The sequence below is a fragment of the Onychomys torridus genome, chromosome 10 (genome assembly GCF_903995425.1).
Source record: "Onychomys torridus chromosome 10, mOncTor1.1, whole genome shotgun sequence".
Classification (NCBI taxonomy): domain Eukaryota; kingdom Metazoa; phylum Chordata; class Mammalia; order Rodentia; family Cricetidae; genus Onychomys; species Onychomys torridus.
Window position 1 is genome coordinate 21,992,201 of NC_050452.1, and position 14,472 is coordinate 22,006,672.

Consider the following 14,472-nt stretch of genomic DNA (forward strand, 5'->3'; position numbering starts at 1 on the left):
TTTATTGTCGAGTCATTGAAGAAGCAAAGAACTTCTCCAAAGGAAAAAACTAGGAAATTATTGGACTTTGAATCCATAGCACCTCACAGAGGGACAGAGAATCAGAAGCTGTTTAGTGCAAACTGGTTGAACACAATGAGGAGCTACTTCATGGCACAGTGTAAGAACCATAAGCCTTCCTAAGAATGTGTGTTGTAATCCTTACAACCTGCAGGCACTTTCTTCAGAATGCATGATTGTCCTATAAATAGAACTTGGCTTTTCTTAAAGAGAGGATGAATTATTTGTTGACATTGTTCTCTGGAAAGATTTTGTATCCAACTCCCCTCATCCATGTTGTTGGTAGTTCAGGATGAGGCTGGGCATGTCTAGCTTCCTGAGACATCCAAAAAGGAACAGCATGACAAGGCTGAGTTCTATAGAGGGATTTGTAGAGGGCCACAGACTTCCAGACATCCAGCACTGTGTGATGCTTATGAGACAAAGATTTCTGCCATAGCTTTGGAGAGCAGCATGGAGAGCAGTTTTATATTCTATTTTTATCTATCTATCTATCTATCTATCTATCTATTTATTTATTTATTTATTTTTGTTGTTGTTCTTAAGTGAAAATGGAATGATGACATTTCTAGAAAAACACTTTTTCTCCACATAAGATTTTCCCTGTACCCTGTGGAAAAAAAGGAGAAAACTTAAACCCATAGTTTTTCAGACTCTGGAGAGGATTCATATTCTAAAGTCTGTGATAACCAACCTGTAGACCTATGAGGTCTTCCAAGAAAACATGTGTGTTGCTTTGCTTATAGTCATAATAGAGAGAGGTGATACTTTAAGAATTGTTAAAAATTAGCTGTGGGGTAGATGTGTGCTATATTCAAGATGAAATAAGCATTAGGTACCTAGAGCCCAAGCTCTTCGCTTGGAAGAGGGAAACTACAGTTAGGAGTGGTGAATGCATGCCAAGGAAGAAAACAATGATAGAGTCCATAGGGAGCCAGGTCTCCACCTGGCAGCTCAGGACCCTTCTGAGAGATGCAGATACATAAGGCTTATTTTCTGCTTCTGGGGATATTATTACTCTGTACTGAAAAAAATTTGGAATTAGTACATTTTATTTTTTAAAGTACCAGTTGAGATTTGTATCAAGTCTCACAATTTTTTTTTCCAAGAGTCAAATCCTGTCCTTATTCCTGTTATATGATTACTGCATTTCCCCATGGGAAAAGAGGATTTTTAATCATCAAGTTGATAGGATGGCCCATTCTCCAGAAGACTTCATTTCCTTCCCCAGCCATCTCTGGAACCACCCAATGGGTTCATGAACACAGTAGTTATGATGGCAGGGAAGGAAGTTATACATGTGCATGGAACCATGGAGTTGGTCTGGCCTAGCTGTCTTGAGAGGCATGCATCATAGGTTTTTCAGGTTAGAGTACATGGCTCCTGGGAACCACATAGCTTCTTGTTCCTGAGAGACCAACACACTCCCTCAAGCAGTGAAGCATTTGGGCCACTGTATTTCTCTGTAGTCCACTGTATTTCCCTCAGAAGTCAAGCAAACATGGAAGCTTGACAGGGCAATTGCTCCTAGGCATTAATCTTGTGTACCCTGTAAGATCTGCAAACATCATTATATCCCACCAACTACAATTGTATTGATCCTGGCAATTGCCATTATGTTCTGTTTATGATAAAGGTATAAAAATTCTGATTACTTCTACTAAAATTGTCACCACCTCAGTCTTGCTGTGGTCCTCCTAACTGGCCTAGTTTAATTCTCATGGTCATATCAAGTGTCCTTGGCCCGGTAAGTATACTTGAACTCAGCAAATGGAATTCCAGTCATTGAGACCAACTTGGCTATACTGGTACTGGGTACACACTGTATGAGAAGCTGAGATGAATATTGAGCTTTGGTATAGCTTCTAGGGTGGTTAGCCAGCCAACTGATAATAGGTTGATTATACTAGGCAACTTCCATCATGAAGGGAACAATGTTTTGTTTTTCAATTACAGGTATACTGGACATGTAGTACTTTCTCCAAATCTATCACACTTACAAATATTTTGTCCCTGGGAATGATATTTTACACAGCACTACTTCTGACCAAGGAGAACAATTCACAGCAATGAAATGTAACAATGAATGCCTATGTTTTGAATTCACAAGTCTTTTGTCATGCTCTCCACCACTCTGAGGCAGCTGGTCTACTAGAATGGTAGAGTAGCACAAGCCAGGTAGAAAACCTTTGCAGAGGTGGACAAGACTTTACAACTAGTGTATATACTCTGAGTCAGCACTCAATGTATGATACTGTTTCTCCTACAGCCAAGGTTCAGGAGTTCAGGAATCAAGGATTGGAAATAGGAGGGAGTCTGCTCACAGTGCTAGGGATGTCTTTCTGTATGCTGTGAATGTATTGCTCTGATTGATTGATAAATAAGATGCTGATTGGCCAGTAGCCAGGCAGGAAGTATAGTACAGGTGGGATAAGCAGAGAGGAGAATTCTAGGAAGTGGAAGGATGAGTCAGGAGATGCTACCAGCCACCACTGCCATGAGAAACAAAATGTACAGATACCAGTAAGCCAAGAGCCATGTGGCAACTTATATATTAATAAGAATAGATTAAATTAAGATATAAGAACTAGATAGCAAAAAATTTGTCACGGTCAAACAGTTTATAAGTAATATAAGTCTCTGTGTGTTTACTTGGGTTTGAGCGGCTGTGGGCCCAGGTGGGATTGGAGAAAACTCCAGGTACAGAGGTGGACAAGATGTTATAACTAGTGTATATACTCAGAGTCAGCATTTAGTGTATGATACTGTTTCTCCTCCAGCTGAGGTTCAGGAGTCCAGGAATCAAGGTTTGGGAATAGGAGGGGTCTATTCATTATCACCTCTAATTATCTTAGTAAACTTTGCCTAATTTGTTCTCATGGCCCAAATATATGATAAATACAGGTTTCAGTTCCCCAGAGAAGAATTCTCTTACTAGGATATGCAACATATTCTTTTGAATTAAGTGTTAAAATGACCCTTCTGCCTCTTTGAAGTTCTCAAGTCTATGGTTATTGTAGTCCTAGCTAGGGTGATGGATCTGGGCCACCAGGGAGAAATAGGGCTGTCACTTCACAAAGGAGCCAAAGAAGAGCATGTCTGGGAATTCAGATGATCCCTTTGGGGAGGGGGGCATCTTATTATTATCTTGTCCCTAGATTAAGGTAGGTAGAAAGCTACAAGTTCATTCAGAGAGGACTATGATTGGCCAGACCCTTCATGAATAAAGTTCTAAGTCATCTTCTGACTGAAGAGCTCCCCCAAAACATTCAGAATTACAGAGAAATGGTAGAAAAAGGCCAGTCCCTGCTGCCAACTGGAAGAAATGAGAACTATTAGAGCTGTCATGAGTATCTTTCCTTATATTGTTATAAACACACCTTTATTAGCAACCTATAACCTATATATGAAGCAAATATCTTTGTTTTTTTCTTCTTGTTATTTTATTATATATCACATATATTTTTTATTATTATATAAGACACTGACTTATTTCTTACACTAAATACTGTGAATTTTACATTATGGTAATCAAATTGTGGAATGGATATCAAGAAGAGTGAACCTCTCTCAAGAACTTTTCTTCTGGGGAAGGGCTCACTGCTCTGTTCAGGATATCTGTATCACACTAGGGGAGATTACAACCATGCTGTCCTCCAGAGGTTAATTATGGGTTTCAGAGATGAGCAACTTTTTGACACTGCCTGTGATGCTGTCACCTACAAATGAGTTAGGCTCCTTGGGTAGCTATCCTTGGACTTATGTGAGCTGCAAATAGAGCTGGTTTTTGTGGTGCAGAACTGTAATCCCAGTGCTAAGGAGCCAAAGGGAGGAGGATCATGTTCCGGGTCAGCCTGGGCTACAGTCTCAGAAAACCAAATCAATAAAAACCAGGAAGAAATAAATGGAAGAGCTCAGCATTAGAGAGAAACAAACCTTGGTTTCCTCATCAGAGACAGAAGTGAAAATCTTTATGTGAAGCAAGGGGAGCCAGATGTGAAGGAACCCGCACTGAGTGATCTTTCTATACAAAATGCTGTAAAGGGTGAACTAACCTATGGCGATGAAGAAACAGGAGACTGTTGGTTTCCTGTGGCCCCAGATGAATGTAAGAAAGGACAGAGCACAGGAGCAGGGAGTCTTCAAGGCCAGGTGATCCTGAGAACTGGACCAGTGACAATTTCACTGAGGCATGCTTGTGCCTAAATTCAGGCAATTGCACGTTTTCCACAAGTGCATTATAAAGAATTCACAACTGGTAGGTCAGTTGCCCAGCAGGAAGAGAGGCTTGAGAATGGCAAAAATGGAAAGAGCTTCATGTCCACCAACCATAAGTGTGTCTCAGGATGACAGACACTGTGTGAGTATCACAGCTTCATGTTGTTTTCATGTACATGGTTCTTACTTGATTCTCTGTGGTTTCATTACCCCCAGGGTCTCCTGTCATTTTGCTCAGTGTTTAGGCTGAATGCAGTTGGAAGGTGAATGACAGAGAGTTTACTCTCACAGAGTGCATTCTGTAATCAGCCTTCTTGAAGCTCACACCATACATTGTTAGCTTGATTTTGTCACACAGCAGTGTCCATCTTCAAGGGAGACCGATGAACTGGATGGTAACTGCAGTGGGAGAGTGCATTTCAAAAGAAGAAATACACGGAGTGGAGTAAGACTCTGTGGCCACAATTACAACCACATTTATATGTGATGCTGAAAAACTGGAGATCCAGAGGAAAGAAATAAAACTGGACCTTTATATCTCATATATAAAAATCACTTCAGAACGGATCAAATACCTAAACATAAGACCCCAAATCTCCAACCTCTTAGAAGACAATATAAAGTTTTATGACATTTCATTTGATAACTATGTTTTCTATTGTATTTTTTCAATGACACCAAAAGTATATGCAGCAAAACAAAACAAAAAATAGTTGAATTAGATTTCATCCAGGCTAAAATCTTCATTGGGTCAAAATATAGTTTTAACAGAGTGAATGGGAGTGCTTGCAAGTGATACATCTGATATAAGTTTGAAATCCATAAAACACAAACACTTCTATAACTCAGCATCACTAACAAAGGGGCAAAGAGATTGGCAACACATTTTGCCAAAGAAAACATGTGAGTACACGGTACAAGAAGAGATACTGACCATCACAGTTATTAGGGAAAAGCAAGTTGAAACTGAAATAAGATGTCTCTTTGTACCCACAGAGCTGGATGCTGTTGAAACAAAACCAATGAGAAAGAATGACAAGTGTTGGGAAAGAAGTAAGGAAATTGTAACACTTATGCTCTGCTTATGGGAATGTCCAACAGTGTAGTCATTGAGGAAAACAGTGTTGTAATTTCTCTAACAACAGAAATAGAATTACTAAGTTCTACAGAAATTCCACTTCAGGGTATACCCTAGTATACCAAAAGAAAGGTCTTAAGGAGCTATTTATACACCATAATTTTGGCAACATCATTTACAATATCCCAAAGCTGGAAGTAGCCCAAGTTATGGGTGGTATGGTTGATAGGTAAATGGCACTGTTTGCAGCGCTGGTTACTACGTGGAAAGGATACAGTCACAACAGAACCCAGTGGTAGATTTTAGAACTGTATTAGGTTGGAAAAGGAGTGGGGGAGAGAGAGGGGAGCCAGGCTTGGGAGGATGGAGCAGAGCAGAGAGCAGAGAGCAGAGAGCAGAGAAGGAACAGACAGAGAGGGTGGGGGTCTGCTTCCAGCTTTTTTTAAGGCACCGATTACATGACCACATAGTCACCAATGCCCCCTAATGATGTAAGATGGAAGACCCCAAGCTGTACATGTGCAGGAGTGAGGACAGATTCCTACCAACAGTGAGCAGATAAAATGTGGCCCTGTCACACAGTAGAATGTTGCCCAGCCTTAAGGACAAATACTGCTATGTGGTGCACTACAGGTTGCATGAAAACATTATTCCAAGCAAAACCAGATAATCACAGACAGATTTATATATTGTATAACTCTACTTTCACAGAGTAACTAGACCAGTGATATCCACAGAAGTATCAGGAAGAAAGGTGGGGTGCTGGTTTTTAGTTTAGGAAGAGGGGAAAAGGCATGGCAGGTAAGAATGATGGTTGCACATCATTAAGAAGACACACAGCACTGTATTCTTTTAAACACGGTTAAAAGGGTGCATGTTAATTGTCCCCCGCTAGTGATCTATAATGGGAGAAACTACATCCCACTTGGATGGCTTCTCTAAAACGGTATTGTCACCTGGAATCAATGAGAGTCATTCCTATAGTAGGAAAATGGTCTCTCTTTAGAGATTAAAAAGATCTCAGATTCTGCTAGCTCTTTTAGGTCCCAACTGACAAAGCACAGTATTATCTGTGAGTCCAGGAATATAATTCTCTCCTTTTTTTTTTTTTTTTTGTAATAACCAAGTTGAGAACACTCAGATTGGCATCCACAATGTATCTTCGAACAGACTAGCACTTCTTCTATCCAGTTCTCCTTGGTCTATAACAAGAATGCCCCTTATTCAACATCAGGCACACTCTACCATGGGTAAAAATGCCTTACCTCATGGGAAAACCTTGTTTGTCATTCCCACCAATGATCTGGACCACAGAACCCTTCCACTTTTCACCCAGAGCACCAACAGCCCCTTCTGTGTCCATGTACTTCTCATAGAACGTAGGAAGCTTGTGTTCATCGCCCATTTCAATGAATTTCTGACAGTTGGAGGCAGGGAAGAAGATAGTGAACTTCATCTTGCCTGTGAAGAATGCTTTTATTTAGATGGGACATAGGCCTGTATCAAGTATGATGAGCAAAGATGGCTGTTTATATTTTGAGAGTCATTTTTTACATCTGGAGATGGGCCCAAATGTGAGAGTCCACAGTGACTCTGGCTTTTGGCTTGATTCTATCTTGCCTCAAGTTCAGAGAGTTCAAGCTTGTCTTTGCTCTCTCTAAGGCTAGATAACAGGATATTTGGCCAAAGGCCTGGTTGGTTATTCCTCAAGGCTGGATAACAGGATGTATATGACCAAAGATGTGGTTGCCAGATGTCTTAAGAATTAAGGAGGTATTTATGCTTATTTGTTCCTTGAACCATGGTGTCTTTGAGAGGAGTCTTTTGCCCCCACTTGCTTTGGGTATAAAAATGCTGTGAGAAACAAACTCAGAGCTGTTGTGGTATTGGTTGAGAGCACTCCTGAACCTATTCTGTGTCTTTGTCTTTTCTTTTATGTCTCTGTTTTTCCTATCTGTTTTTTCTCAATCCTCATTCCCCTATTTAGGACTGTTTGACAGGTAGGGTGGGACCTGACACCCAATTACAGCTTCTCTCCTTCTGGTTTTCTGAAGCATAAAAGTTCTCCCCCCAATGGAGAAGAGGCTTATTGCCTTGACTCTGGGCAGGTTGTGCCGTGGCTGTGGCAACGTATTTATGGAATATGGACAAAATGAAATTTGCATTCTTAAATCAAGCTGAAAATGGATAAAGCTGTGACTTTGACATTGAAAACTTGTGCTTGAAGCACTGGGTGCCTTGGAAGAAATCCAGCAATGCAGAATACACCTATCTCTGAGAAACCAATCTTTTGGAGAGCACAGGAGTAGGTCCTTCTAGTGATAATTCCAGTCTTTAACTCCTCACACAGGAGCCCTCAGAGAGCCTTTATCTCCCAGCCAGTGATTCTCCCTCTCATTTAGGGTCTTTTCACCACACTCTCCCCCATCATCCATCCTAGGGTATGGGGCATAGACAGGTAACCGTGCCTGATGTATTTGTGTTCCTAGGCCATGAACCCATGAGTAGATCAAAGAGTTTGTTTATATGCCTGTTTGGGATTACTTGTTATGCAGTGTTACTGTGTTCTTCTAAGAAAAAGCTGACAATCTTAGAACATCAAAATTTGTTTATTTGTTTTTCATGGAGGGTATCCCTTGGCCACAGATCTCCTTCTCATGCAGATTTTTATCAGTATTCCAGAAAAACATCAATTTCTAAAACTTATTTTAGAAGTGCAATATGAGCCTGTGTGTGGAATATTCCTTTATACTGTGTGAATATATGTTGCTGTGATTGGTTTAATAAAGAAGCTGAAAGCTGACTGGCTGATAGCTGAACAGGATAAGGTTAAGTAGGATAACCAAACTGAGAATGCTGGGAGGAGGAAGGGTGGAGTCTGAGGAGTCACCTGCAGAAGATGTAGAGAGAAGCAAGATGGGCACAATGTACTGAGAAAAGGTACCAAGCCATGTGATAAAATGTAGATAAAAAATATGGGTTAATTCAAATTTAAGAATTGGCTAGTAACAAGCCGGAGCTATTGGCTGATCATTTATAATTAATATTAAGCCTCTGTGTGACAGGCTGGAAAGAAATGTCCGTCTATACCTGTGTGACAGGGCAGTGAAGTGCTGAGTGGCACTGGGAGATGTTCATACATCTTCATGTGTCCAAAGCTGGATACTCATCATATTTGACACAACTCAACTCAGTAGAAACTTTTGTGTTACAGACCAGCATTGGTGTAATTAAGAAACAGTCCAAAATTCTATTTAGGTTATATTTTGGCATTTATATCACACAAAAGGGATACTTGTAATACTGTAAGGATCTAAAAGTGCTTTGCCTTAATTCTCCCAGCTATAAAATTGGCCTTAGTGTAGTTCATATTTGAATGCAAATTCTACCCAAGAACTTGAACACAGTTACCCAGTGCATAACTTCCACTGAACATGTTAACCACTTGATTTGATCACATACACACACACACACACACACACACACACACACACATACACACACACACACACACACACACACACACACACACAAAATCACTTAGCATGAAAAAAATATCATTAGTGTCAGATTGCTGGAATTATAGTGTTGAATCACTAAACCCAATGTTTTCCCATTAGCTGGTCAGTCCATGAACTAGAAAATAGAACAGAAACTCCAAAGTAGCAGCAACCAAAAGAGTAAAAGTGATGAAGAAAAAAGAGAGAAGTCATTATGACGGTGTTAAAACAACCTTAGTTCATTCTTTTAGATGGCAATATGGAAGATAATGAAGTAAACACACCTCAGTGCTCTCAAGCTCAAAGCAGGAAATGAGTGGGGAATGGTTAAGGTTGGCATTGTAAGCACTCTCCACACAGAAGGAGCTCTGTGAGGTTTGATTGCAGCTCAAAGCTTCTAAGAAATCGACTTTCTCTTCAACATTATCCAGACTTCCAAGGGTTTGCTTATCTCAAGTAAGACTAAATAAAAAGGAAGTTAACAATTTCCTTCCAAGAGGTTATAAACGTCCTTATAATAAATACAGCAAGGACCATGTCATCTAATTGCAGGATGTTGTAGTCATGGCAACAGGCTGGAGTGACTCAGTTTGAATTGAGTTTTTCTTGTGATATGTAGCGTGGGAAACCCCACATTTTGGGACAATTGTTCACTAAACTTCAATTTGAGGCTCAATAAAGAGTCTTTAAGGATCATCATAATTACAAACAAGCAGTGTCACATTTGGGAGCACATCTGCTTTTAATTTCTGGAACTTGGCCGGTAATCTGGAGGGCGCCAAGTGGTCCCAGAAAGGCTTTAGATATTGACCTAGCAGATACCTCTATCTCCTCTAATAGCCACAGACTGGGGGCCAATCAGAGAAATGCCTTCCTTTCCAGTTAAGGTTAGTTCTATGCAATATTTGGGAAATATATAATTTTTTTCATTCTTCAAATATAGTGTCCCATATTTTGCCTGGCAATCCTACTTGGGTAGTGAGATGGGACAAAGACAAGGCCAAGCTCAGCCCAGGTTCACAGTTCTACAGGAATATCCAGAAGAAGATGAACAATGGCTGTGCTGCCCGCAGGAGTCCCACACTCCAAAATGAGGACAGCTCGGGTACTGAAACTCATTTGGAGACCAGCCTCCTCGCTCTCTCTCTCTCTCTGTATGTGTATGTGTGTGGGAATGTGCATATATATGCATATACATACATACATACACATACATATGTAGATAGATAGATAGACAGACAGATAGATACTGCTTGAGAGTGTGCACACATGTTCACATGTCCACAATGATCTGGGATGTGATAGGCAGTGTGAGGTAAAGCAGACCCTAACAACCAAATCACAAAGATGCCATGCCCTGGTGAAAAGGTGGCTTCTCATTTTGCTGAGTCATTGTCAGTTGGGTCCTGCCTGGTTCTTCATATAAGCATGTCCACAGCAGACCTGGAGCTGGGGCTTGGTGATGATTGTACCCATTTCAAGAAACCTCCAGAGACCACCAAGGAGCCAGTTTCCAATGCAAGTACATACATAAGGAAATGTGGGGGTGGCCAAGAGCCCAGGTATAGAGAGTTTTTGTAGAGAAAAACCACAAGCTGGGAATTACAGGCTTGGGATTGAACAGAAGGGATATGGGGCAAAGTGATTTTTTGAAATTATTGATATAGACTTTCATGCGAAGCCACATTTGAAACTATTGGATTGTACTTTTGGCGGGAAACCACAACCCACTGAACAAGATTATCTGGACTGCTCATCAGGATTATCTAGATAGCTTCAAGAGCCATAAACTGCAGACAGAATGTCTGCAGGAGCATACTGCCCTGTATCTGTTCTAGTTGATGGCACATTCCTGAAGTCCTTTCTGGAACTGAATACAGCAGGTGGTATAAGATGATGGCTCTACCCTTAGATGGGGTTTGTATTGCCTTCACAGTAATGGTAACAGAGCATGATGGAATCTACATTCTGGGATCCCAAGGTTGTGAATTATTTTCCACAAGTGCTCTATATAGACGAGCATTTCTAAATTGTTAATGGGAATGGAGCTGACTGAGTTTTTTATTCCCCACCCCCCCCCCTGATGCAAGCATTTGCGTTTAGGACTACCTCATCAGTTTCAGATTCTGTCTGACATGAGGCTTTGCTGAACATCTGAGCCATGGGGAGCTCCTGTCCCCCATGCTATTTGTGTTAAGAATCTCATCAGTCAGCCTCCTGCCCCACCTTTGCCCAGAAAGTTAAAAGATAAAATGTCACTGGTACATTCATAGCAATGTGGGGTCTGCATCTTGACCTATGAATCTCACCATCTGCACCAGCCTTTTCTCTCTACGTCCAGGCTGGAAGAGCTTATCCTGTTTTTGGACTTGTAGAGACTAATTCAACAATTCTTAGAACAAGACCTGGTACATGCAAAGATGCAAAGATCTTCTTAGAACACAGTGTCCCTTTGGCAAGACTCAGGATTTTCTCTAGTCAGGGTGTAGGAGCCAAGAAGACCACTGTCACGCAGGTTTCCTCTGATCTAAGTTCTCCATACTCTCTGTGGATTTTTTTTAAAGGTCACTTGAGCTAAGAGTAGTTCTAGAATATTCCAACAATTTTGACTAATAGTTTCAGCTAAGACTCAGGTTACAACATAGATCAAAAATTTTTCAGATAACTAATAACCAATAAAGTTGACACAATTGTAGGAAAACCCCCCAGCTGGAGAACAGCTTGTTCTTGATGTACACTAAGGCAGAAATGGTGCACATACTCCCCTGAGAGGACCTGACCTCCTCCAGCCTTCATCTTCCACCCACTGTTGTAACGAGTGTGTGTTTTTTTTACCCACTGGACTATCTCCCTAGCTTAAATCTCTTTTCTTGGTAAAGTTACCTGCCTTGGTTATTTCATGGTAGTAGCACAAAGACAGCATCTTTCTACAACAATGGGCTAAACATCAGACATAAGAACTCCTAGATAGCCTTCTGCATTTACTTGGGCTTTGTTTATGGGGAAAAACATTTTTATAGAGATGGTTAGGTATTAATACCTTGTAATTCCCAACATATGTTTTTACCATAAAAGTGGCAGAAGGGACCAATCACTTTTAACTATTTCACATGCACATATTTACAGCTAATGTCAAGCATATGTTTTAAATATTTAAGATAAATCTAGCCTCTCAGTTTTAAAAGCAACTCTATTCACTAGATGAGTGCAAAACCAAAGTATATAATGGCTCACCAAACAGACAAATGAATCGATACAAAAAAGGACCCACAAACACCTCATTAAAACATTAGTTCAATTTGACTATTTTAAACTAATCACACAACTAAGAATTTAAACTATAGGTGTTATATACACAATGGGATTTTTTTCAGCCATAAAAAGAAATAAAGCCATGTTGTTTGCAGAAAAATAGATGCAACCAGAGACAATCTGAGTTCAGAGAAATCTTAGGGAGACAACTATATGCTTTCTCTCTTTGTGGCTTGTAGATTTCAAATTTTAGTTTTTATTTTAACTTAAGAGCATGTGTGCATCTGTGTTCAGTGCCCACATGAGCGGGAAGAGGGCATTGGATCCCCTAGAGCTGGAGATACAAAGGCTGTTGTGAGCCTCATGAAATGAATGCTGGAAACCAGACTGCAGTCTGCTGCAAAGGTAGCTGGTGTTCTTTAGCACTAAGCTAGCTTTCCATGCCCAAGGTTCTGTATTGGTCCATAAAGTCATGTATACACATACGATCTGAAAGTGGACGCAAAACTGTCTAGAGGGACAAGGGAGTCATAGGAGCAGGAAGAGGCCATGAGAGGGAGAATATGAAGGATTGTGAGGTGTCTTAGCTACTAGTCACTGTGACAAAAAAAAAGTTGAATAAAGCCACTGTGGAAGCAAGAGTTTATTGGGAAGGAAGGGTTTCTTACCAAGGCCCTTAAGAGTTCAAGGGCCCAATGCATCACGGCAGGGAAGACATGGCTGCAGAAGAAGTAGGGAGCAGTGGGTCACATTGTGTCCCCAGTCAGGAAGAGGGGAGATAGAGGCTGGTGCTCAGTCCTTTTCCTCTAGTTCTGCACTGCAGGACATTTAGGGTGGGTCTTCACACCTCAGTTAACCCAAGCTAGACAGTTTCTCAGAGACAAGCCAAGAAATTTATTTCCATGATCATTTTAGACTCCATCGAGATTGAACATCTTGACATATACATGTGCAAAAAGCTTTAAAAGTTCTTAATGATGAATAATTTCAGCCAACGTGTTCACAGTATTGGAAATCTCAATATGTTTACCACTTTTTGAAAAACACATCATTAATTTATCATATTTTTAATGAATCGGCCACCTACTTTGTCACTGAGGATTTACTTTTGCCTACATAGACCTTAACATGTATTTGTAAAGTTAGAGAAAAATGCCTTTATGCAGGTAATAACAACCACACCTCATAAATGTGACTAAAGCACCACAATGCCATTGTATCTATGTTTTCATGAGCCTTCAAAATATTTTATTTGCTTCCTCTGTCTTGCTTGTCAATAAAGTGTTGTGTGATATTTTGTTTGTGTTCTGACAAATAAAGCTTGTTTGGACAAAGGGCAGAGCTAGCCACTAGTTAACCATAGAGGTCTGTAGGTCTGTACAGAGAGGAACAGGAAGTGATAAGGCAAGGCAGAGACAGGATCTTGACACTTTTGGAGAACCTGAATAGGAAGGAAGGAACTGTGGCTGCTCTCCTGCTTCTTTGATCTTTCAGAATTTATTCTGATTTTTATTGATAAGATTAATTAGATTTAGGCTCAATAAAGTGCTGAAGAATTCACACCAGTGACTCAGTGGAAAGCTCCACATCCAAGCCAGACAATGTCTTCCTCCAGGGTCTGTTATTTGCTCACTTGCTTCTATTTCCTGAATCCTGGCAGCTCTATTGCCAGTATTAAAATTATCAGTTGGCTAAGTTATTTCCTTTGAGGTGGCAAAATGATGGCTTCCTAGCTCCTCTCTTGTTTATGTTGTTTTGATAGAATCATCTATAGAAAGGCTTTATTTCTGTCTGGAATGCAATTTACATCAGAAAAAGAAAAGAGACATACATGATCCTCTGCTTCTGTTGCTGGATTTCCTAGTGATTCTCTGTGATATTCAGTGGGTCCCTCACTTTATTTTATGTCGTTACAAATTCATGGAAGCTTACTTTTTCAATGCATTTTAGTTGCTTACATATATTATGCTCTTTTATTAGTTAGATTATCCCATCTTGAATGCATGGGTCCCTTTCAGCTTCTTCTTCTTCTTCTTTTTTTTTAATCCCTATGCATACTTTCTAGTTCTGGAACATATGCACACACACACACACACACACACACACACACACACACACACACACACACACAGAGAGAGAGAGAGAGAGAGAGAGAGAGAGAGAGAGAGAGAGAGAGAGATGTATCCTTCACTTACTTTCTTCCATCATTACTTACATGTGCAGTTCCATGTCTCTGAGTCACATGTGAGACACAGGGTGCTCCAGACAGCAGGGACACACCTCTGCTGTGCCTTTCCCACAGCCATCTCAAACCCACTCCCATCACCTCAGTTTGCATTTTACAAGTGTCATAGCAAGTGAACC

The 14,472-nt window shown here is 40.5% G+C and overlaps 1 pseudogene; it reads right to left on the minus strand.

Moving 5' to 3' along the window:
* Positions 1–2,906: 2,906 nt before the first annotated feature.
* On the minus strand, positions 2,907–6,812 carry LOC118591846 (annotated as a pseudogene).
* Between the last annotated feature and the right edge of the window lie 7,660 nt (positions 6,813–14,472).